General features: G+C 37.0%; 1 protein-coding gene across 1 annotated transcript in view; it reads left to right on the top strand.

Annotated features, from left to right (window-relative positions):
• The first annotated feature begins 50 nt into the window (after positions 1–50).
• The window catches only part of ctnnbip1 (catenin, beta interacting protein 1), a 31111-nt gene continuing 21946 nt past the window's right edge, over positions 51–9215 (top strand). Inside the window, exon 1 of the mRNA XM_060894815.1 lies at positions 51–208. The gene's annotated coding sequence lies outside the window, so the exon portion shown is untranslated. The remainder of the gene's footprint in view (positions 209–9215) is intronic.

The raw sequence follows: 9215 nt of genomic DNA, 5'->3' as shown, positions 1-9215 counted from the left end.
GAGCTCTTGGCTGATCCTAGCGCAATGGGCGTGGCCTGTCGGAATACGGGCGAGAAAACACACCGTCTTCGCTCCTTACTTTTGGCTTCACTCGCAGCTCCCATCGATTGTCGGGGATGTGACCCCGGAACAGGACGCTTCCTTAGAAACAACTTAGCATTTAAATAACACGCAAACAAGGACATAAAAAAATCCTGGACCAGGAGAGGTAAGTGACAAAAGTTGTCGCGTTTTAAATGTGATTATTAAAATGACTGCTAGCTAGCAAGCGTAAATTGCCTTAGCATTGAGGATCCTGTTAGCTTAGCTTAGCTTAGCTTAGCTTAGCTTAGCTTAGCTAGCGGTAGCAGTGAGTGTATGGGAACTTCATTGAAGGCTTTGTTAGAAACCACAGAGCTCGGTTCAGTAAAATACTGCACAGTAACATGGGTTTCATTTAACGCGCTTAAACCAGTAAATAAAATCTTTGCAAACAGACTCAGTGTCCGATAAGTGCCATAAAACCGAATTGTGTGTTTTATTTAAAGTAAAAAAAAAACAAAAACAAACCCTTGTGTTGAGGAAATACATGTATGTAGTACAGATATGCAGCAGTTTCTTTACCCACATCCTCAATCTTCAGCACTGAGACTCTTCAATTTAGTTTTAATTTTCTTCATTTTGATTTTTATTTATTATTTTTAATCAGTTGCAGTTTTTATGTTGAATCTTATATCCAGTCTACATTCATCTCAGTCTTGGTTTATTTTATACAGGTTTGGTTTGCCTTGGTCACTGGACACTCTTCTGTTTTTTTTTTTTATCCAGTCTCCACTCATTTGTTCAGATCTGGTAATATGACTCTAGTAATACAGTTATTACTCATAGGGCTGGTCTGGAACTAAATGATCAGGAATGTCCTGGTTTTGTCATGCAACACTCCAGTCTCTCAGCACCATGCCTGAGTGCTGATCAGAGTCTATTTTGGTGTCCCCACACCCTCGAACCCGTCGTGGACATGAACACGACCGTCACGTTACGGTTGCGGCTCACGTTTGGATAAGAACGAGGATCTTGGTTGAGGGATCACCTGTTCGGGATCCCTGATAGTTTTGGGGTTGACCAAGTGTGTGAACTTAAAGCAGAATCTACACCAGTGTGGCATTAATTATATGAATACATCAGATCGGGTTCAATAACGCATGTCACCACAATGCAAAAAGTTTCCCCCTGTCCACCAATCCAAAGACAGGCGTTGGGTGTCTCTCAATTGTTTGTAGTGTGTAAGATCGCGATCTGTGATAAACCTGGACCATGTCCATGGTGTCCCCCACCTTGTGCTCCTGGGATAGGCTTCAGGCTCACCGCAACCCTGTGTAGGATAAACGCTGTGGTAAATGGATGGATTTAAACGAGAACATGTTCGTATCATTCTACAAAGGCTGTGCTGAGATGGTAATTATAATGTTTTGTTCTATTGAAATCACACTCGCTTACTGTGATGGTTCAGTATTTACGCATATAACTAGGAGAAGAATTGTTGGTTTGTTTGTTGTTGTTTTTTTTTTGCACATTATAAGAGAATAATTTTAAGTGAATGTAGTCAGTCTTGACACATTGATGTCTCATAGCTCTAGGATTCTTGGTTCGAACCTCTGGTTACAGTCTTTGTGGAGTTTTTGTGCATAGTTTCCATGTGTCCCCTTGCTTTCCCAGTTAACCCAGGTTCCACCAGCTAAACAAAGCATTTTGGTTGGTGCACTGTTAAAACAATTAGATTTATAATAAATAAATTTACAGTTCCAGTAAAACATTTACATTCCGTCCAACTATCCACCCAGATTAATGGTCACAACATATGAATTTAAATCCTGTGAAAAAAACGTATTTAATTAAATCTGTTGTGGCAATAATTTCCTTTTTGGCTAATTTCTGTATGTCCGTACCTTCGAGTTTAATTCCCTTCTTATCATCATCTGTATTTGATTTGGTCTCCGCTGGCCTTCTGTCACACGCTGTAGCAGATAGTTCTCTGGACACATTATTCATTATGGTTATGATGTAATATTTATTTACAGAAGTCCTACATGGGATTTGGCTGTAGCTCCGGTTTAGGACTCCAGAGCTGTGGCAGGTGGAACTGTGGCACGGATCAGCCTCCGTGTCTCTGGGGGTGAGGATCGGCTGTCATTGTGCATCAGGCTTAGGCGAGGCTTAAACCCCATGCCTTTCCCCAGCATACTTTATATGCTATGACTTGAATCTCTTGCAGTGAAGCTGAGATAGACACAGTTACTAAACCATCCTGAGCTTGATTACAGGACCTTGATCTTCACTCTGATTACAAGCTACTGCACACGTCCTCCATATGATTGATCTTTTCCCCTTAAATCTAAAGTGAGAAGAAAAACACTTTAAGGCATTCACTTATAGGAAAATAATAAACTTCTGGGTGTTACAAATAACCCTGCGTTGCATCACGCTGCATTACACTAACTTGTTATATATTATTATCTTAGAACCGCACTTCCCAATGCGTTTTATTCCTAATAAATTTTACAATTTTAAAAGAATTAATAACACATTGTGCTTTGTAACCAATTAACATTATGGAACGTCTGCAAGACAAGTTATTTCCTATAATCCCACGGCTTGTCCTTTAGCATAAAACCAGAAAAAGCACAAAGACCTCTTTCCTGAAGACACATTAAAGTTACTGGCAGTTACAAAGCGCTGACACTGGTGACTCCTTCCATAAAGACAACGCAATCGTATCTCCGTTATTTAAAATGCGTTTCTTTGATATTGTTAGGCTTTGATTATTTAGAACCAAACAAGTGTCTCAGATATTGGTGAATTCTCTGTATGATCAGAGTGTACAGTCGTGTCTGAATAAACCCTAAAACCCACTTGTGAATTGAGTTCGATTTCTGACTGGAGTGTGTTTGGGCTTGAAAACCCGCTAGTATTATGAGTTTAAATGTATTGATTTATATATCACAGTAACCAAGAGCTGACATTCATCATTCTGCTCGATTTTATTCATTTAATTTGTGTTCAATACAGTGTACTTTTATTTTATTTTATGAACACCAGATGTTTTAGCGATATTAATTCTTTCCAGGACAATCTCTGTCTGTCTGTCTCTCTCTCTATTTCATTCTCTCTCACTCTCTCTCTCTCTCTCTCTCTGTCTTGTTTCATTCTCTCTCTCTCTCTCGTTTCGTTTCATTCTGTCTGTCTCTCCATCTCTCTCATTCATACATATATACATCCCCTCACATTCCCTCTCTTGTTCAAATTCCCTCTCTCTCTCTCTCTCTCTCTCTCTCTCTCTCTCTCTCTCTCTCTCTCTCTCTCTCTCTCTCTCTCTCTCTCTCAGCAGTGAAATCCCAACAGAAACCATTTGGTGCAGTAGTGTTTCTGTTGTAATTCTGTAATTCATGGAGTGCCAGACACACCATCATGTAAAGGAATTACTCCTCGTATTTTTTCATGTCTTCTGGTCGAGGAGCAGATTAATATCCCATATATTTTCAGAACACACACTAGTTTGTCTGTACAGCTTTTATTTTGATGAGTCGTATCTTGAAGAAAGTCATAACTTGGTACATATATTAACAGTTAATGAATCAAATCTCTGCTTATTTATAACATACGTTTTTTTTTTTTTGAGCACTGAATTAATTAGATTGATATTCAAGAGTGACTCAGTGGTCCAGATTTTTCTAGAGTAAAGAAAAGTAAAGAAACCGATACATAATCCATATATTCCATATAATGTTGTAATATGTTATTTTAAACAGGAGACCATGACAGGAACTTGGAAACTGTGCTGGAGGGGAGTTTATGATTATTTGGCATTTAGTAAATCCTTCTCCAGGGTCATGTTTCGCATGCTCTTCGTTCACTGCTAACGACTCACGTCCTACTGCTCGGTCGTATTTTCACTACATACTTCATCATCGTTGCCGCTATATACGGCAACCCTTGTTTTTGTGATGTACACATGAAGAGTAGATTACAATGAAATCCTTCTCAAACATTCAACACTTTAGAAGAAGCTTCTACTAGCCAGTGCTTGCTTTGCATCACAACTTGGAAATTCCCTCTAAAAATAAGTATATGAACGCTAGATATGTTTAAAAAAAAAAGTAAAGGCAAATATAAACTCTGTACACATTGGAACAAAATGAGTGATGGCTTTTTTTATTTGATGAAATTTTAGAAATTTTAATTTTTTAATTTTTTTTTTTTTTAGAAATTTCTTAGAATTTTTTTTTTAGAATTTTCCCAGACCGTTCTTGATATAAAATAGACAATTACACTAAGGTAGGGAATAAAAAATAAAATAATGTATGGAATAAAAATAAGACACAAAGTATGTACAATTTAAAGAAGAAGAAGAAAAAAAATATAAATATAAGGTAGTAACTTAATATGGTACAGTGAAGTGTGTGAATATGGGCACACACATATGGATGGATTTCTTGTTGTTGTTGGTGGTGTTTTAGCAGGTCATTTAAACCTTTTAAAACCATTCTGGCTTTCACTGAACGAGTTAGCAAATGTTTTTAACCACCGTGTTTGTTTGCGTTCCTGATCTTTGCAGGCAGACACCAAGTAAATGATCTAGATTTTAATTAAGTAGAGATGCCAAATATATTAATTTACCTGTTGATTGTGAAGCGTATGTGTCATTTTCACAGACTATTATGTGAACGTGTTCCTCTGTTCCTGATTCATTGTCCTTAATGAATTCTAAGGCCATTTTAAATCTAATGCTTCTTTAACACCGATATTAAATGTAGTATGTTTGTTTTGTTGCTACATGAGCATTTCTTGCTGCTTTCAAAACAAACCGATCGGTAGCGTTTCTCCGCTGCCGCCGTGTAGGAGTGTGCGGCTTTCCCAGCTGTTCCAGCAGAGCTGATACGCTTTAGCTGCTGACAGATTTACTTACAAGCGCATGATTAGTTTTTCAGGATGTGTAACCTTCGCTTCCATCCTATAACACTTTCCTTTTATTTATTTTAATGCTATGTCAGGATGAGGTTTTTTAGCATTAAACCTCCCAGTGAGTAAACTGGGCTTTGCTATAAATAAAAAAAATGATAATAATAATAATAATAAAAAAAATCCTTCGTATGTTATTGCTCCATGAGCTTGTCCTTGATGAAGTCATTAGTTTAAATGTTACTGTGTGTGAATGTTTTGCTTAATGTCCTGGTAAATTTTAATATAATCAAATAATTATTTTAATATGTGATTTTATTTAAGGAAGTGGTAGGTTGTGAGTTTGAATCCCAGCTGCACCGAGCTACCGGTGCTGGGCCCTTAAGCAAGGCCCTTATTCCTCAATTGCTCAGTTGCATAAAGAAAATTAAATAAATGTAATTCTCGCAGTATAAGGGACGTCTTTATAGCAAAATGCTATAAATGTAAACGTATTTTTTGGGAAAATCGAAGCCGAATCGAAGGGAATTTTCTTCTTTTTTCTTTCCCTTAAAGATGCAATAGTTTATTTTTAAAAGATGTCTTTCTTGTACAAACACCATTGAAAATGTGTCTGTGTGTCTATGAGTTACAGACCGGAGTTTATTCTTTGTTTACATGCGTCTCCTGTCAGCCATTTGTATTGCTTTTTGCTTAGAGAGAGTCATGTAACACAAGGCAATGCTATGGATGAACCACCATTAGATTAATGCTAGCTAACTGTCCACTTTTAAGATGCTCTACTTATAAATGAGCGTAGTAACTGATAATACAGTCAATTTTTATACAAACCTGTTATAAGAATTTGTAAACTGTTTAGTGCTTTGTAAGGCAAATTGAGACTTACTTTTACACTTGAAACAATACAAGCATTAGCTTGAGACATGAGAGTGTTTTAGCATGTAGCTAAATCTTCTTATTCATTATCTGAACAGAGGAGCAAGTTATTCTGGTTCCTTCTGAAAAAGTAGTTCCACCTTTACAAGGTATTCTTGTAAATCATACCGGTCATCATTTACAAATATAGTTTAGATTATTATTATTTTTTTTTTTGTATTTTAGCCCTGATGCCCAATTTGATTAATTTTGTGGATTAGTGACAGAACCCCTGCCCCAATCTCAGCAAGAACCTCTGCATGCCTTGTAGCGACCACTCGTGATATTTTAGTGGTTTAGTGACTCCATTGTTGTTATTGATGGGTTAATAGTTTTACATTTACGGCACTTAGCAGACACCCTTATCCAGAGTGACTTTTTTTATTTTTTATTATTTTTTTATTTCAGTTTATACAACTGAGCATTGAGGGTTAAGGGCCTTGTTCAGGGGCCCACCAGTGGCAACTTGGTGGACCTGGGATTTGAAATCATGACCTTCCAGTCACAAAGTCACATGACCGAAAGCTCTCCTTTTTAAAGTTAACCGGATTGTAAGAAGTATAACGATTATGAGATTTGAAGGAGTTTTCCTTTAGGCCTCAGCGTCAGCAGTGTTGCTGAAGGTACTAAATGATTTGGCAGTACGATCAGGTGAGCAAGTTACAGGGTTGCAGGACTAATGTGTGACCTTCGTGACCCTCCCACATGCAAGACCTTCTCACATTGCACTGACTGAATACTCAAGGCTACAGTGCACCTAATGAGTACTGGTCTCGGCTTACCGGGGATTACTCCGTAACAGATGTACTGTTAATAATCGCTTGACGAGGCAAATCGAGGCGATTTCCTTAGAGTTTCAAAATGTCCAGTGTTTATTTTAGGATATTTCAGTTTTGTGTAAAGCCCTATCCATAAGATTTGGTTTGCTTGAGGTCTTAGGTGTAATTTCCTATTTTACACGTCCTCACCTGTGTTACTGTTGTTTTCCTGTCCTCCTCTGAGAATACTATTGGCCAAATTGCCTGTTTTTTTTTTTTTTTTTAACCAGACTCAGCGGTCATCTGATCGTTTTAGTTCTGTCCAGATGTACAAGTCCTCATTTCATATACATTCAGTTCAATTCGATGCAAATTTATTTGTATAGCGCTTTTAACAACAGACATTGTCTCAAAGCAACTTTACATAAGACAAAAGGTTAATATAAAGAATAATATAAAGATTAATACAGTACAAAAATACGTGTCTTACGTTGAAAAAAAAACGATCATTTATCTGCTTTGTTTAATCTTTTACCACACGCACCAGTGACCATTACCCAAATATTAAACTTTCTGAGTCATGAAACAAAAAATGGATGCTTCTTGTAAACCTATTGACAAGTGCGATAAGAGCCAGGATTTCCTCTTTACTCCAGTGCTTCTTCGACCGCTTGGATGCCGTGCTGTGAACGCAGCGTTGTCATAAGACCACGTGACCTAGAGAAAATACAACCCACTTAAAAAAATATACTCCTGCATTTTATTATTGTCTGCATGACTGATGTTTATCTCTGTGAAAATGAACGTCCCTGTGATAAACTAATTCAATCCGAATAGGGTTTAAGACGGGATTTATCTCAGTAGCTTGGTCTTTTATTAGCCATGTGAGTAATAAACCCTATTGTGGCTTCCAGGTTTAGGCTTTATTTGTCTTTAACGCTAAAGCACTCTTTCAGTGGTACATTTTAGGTATTTATAGCTCGGTAGCTCATCTTCATTCCAGATTAAATGGCTTTGGTGGAAAACCGTAGTGTGTGATATGAATCACAATAAACAGGTATTAACAGAGTCCATCTGACTTTTCACAGACTTCCTCTCAAAGCTTGCAGTTCAGCTCCCAAGCATGACCACGGTGCAGGGATTAAGTTCGACCCATTTCTAATTTTTACTGCTTTTAAGTTATCCAGTTCATCATCTGTTGTATAATGGATTTCTTATTCCTGAGGTTCAGAGTCTAAGATTGGGGAGGATTACAGCAAGCTTTCTACTGGTGCTGTGCAGAGGGAATTTCCTCAGCTGCACTCCTATTTATTGACTCAGATCCTCACATAGGGTATTTGGTGTTTTTGGGTATTGAAGTGAATTTTTTTGCTCCTGTTGAGATCAACCTTCTCGGCACGAGTAAAAATAACTAACTTTTTTCCCCCTAGATTGTTTATTTAGGTGCAGACTGAACCGTGTCAAAAATTATATACACATCAAGTCTATGTCATAGCGTCATAGTGGTTTATTCTATGGAATAGGGAGGAGGGTATAAGGTGATCTGTAGAAGTCATTTCTACAATAAGGAATATTTTTACACGATATATATATCCTGTAGGTTTTCAGATAAATCTCTAGCTGAACAGTACTTTAAAACATTATCAATTAAAAACTACGAAAAAATGATTTTATTTAAAATCTACATGTATTTAACCTGGTCATAAATTGCATAGAATTTAAACCATTTTAAAATTTCAAAATGTAAAATTTAGTTGTACTGTAAAAATAATAATATAATATTTAAAAATAAATAAATAAATAAACCTGATTGGAATTAGCTTGATCTTAATAATTGTAGATTGCTAAAAATTCTTATAGATTTAAACGGTTGTGTTTTTTTTTTCACTAGTATAATTTTTTTTATGTATCTCTATATACATTTTTGTTCTTTAAAAAATAAAAAATTGTCCCTAGTGTGTGATTGCGTGAGTGAATGAGAGTGTGTGTGTGTGCCCTGCGATGGGTTGGCACGCCGTCCAGGGTGTATCCTGCCTTGATGCCCGATGACGCCTGAGATAGGCACAGGCTCCCCGTGACCCGAGGTAGCTCGGATAAGTGGTAGAAGATTTCTATATCGCAAGCAGCTTGTCAATAAGCCTAAAGATCCTTTTAATGAATTTCAAAATAGTTTCAGTTTGTAATCAGTATAAAAAACATACAGATGTCAGAAAAGTGTTGAATACAACATCATCATACTGCCAGTGCTCTTGTCAAGTGCTAAGAATATCAGTGCTGCAATAAAAGCATAAATCTTTTTTAAACAAGCTTTTGGTTTTTATATAATGTAGAGCTTTTTATATCTCTTTTTTCTTCCAGGAGCCAGAATTTCTTGCTTCCTCTGCTTATCACAGGTCAGGAGTCAGTCTTTAGTCTTCAGTCTTTAGCTGTGTCTGGTGTTGTTTTGCCTGTCGGAGACATCCAGAGCTTCAGAAGTGAGATGATGAGAGAGGAGAAGGGCACAGATCATCTTCACTGACCAGAACAGTTGTTTGCTCTCTATACATCGATACCATCTTTGCAAAGCAATAAATAAAGCAACAGGGAACGAAATCTTGCAATGCAAAG

The sequence above is a fragment of the Tachysurus vachellii genome, chromosome 19 (genome assembly GCF_030014155.1).
Source record: "Tachysurus vachellii isolate PV-2020 chromosome 19, HZAU_Pvac_v1, whole genome shotgun sequence".
NCBI classification, from domain to species: Eukaryota; Metazoa; Chordata; class Actinopteri; order Siluriformes; family Bagridae; genus Tachysurus; species Tachysurus vachellii.
Note: the sequence above shows the minus strand (reverse complement) of the source record. Positions and strands in the feature narration are given on the sequence as shown.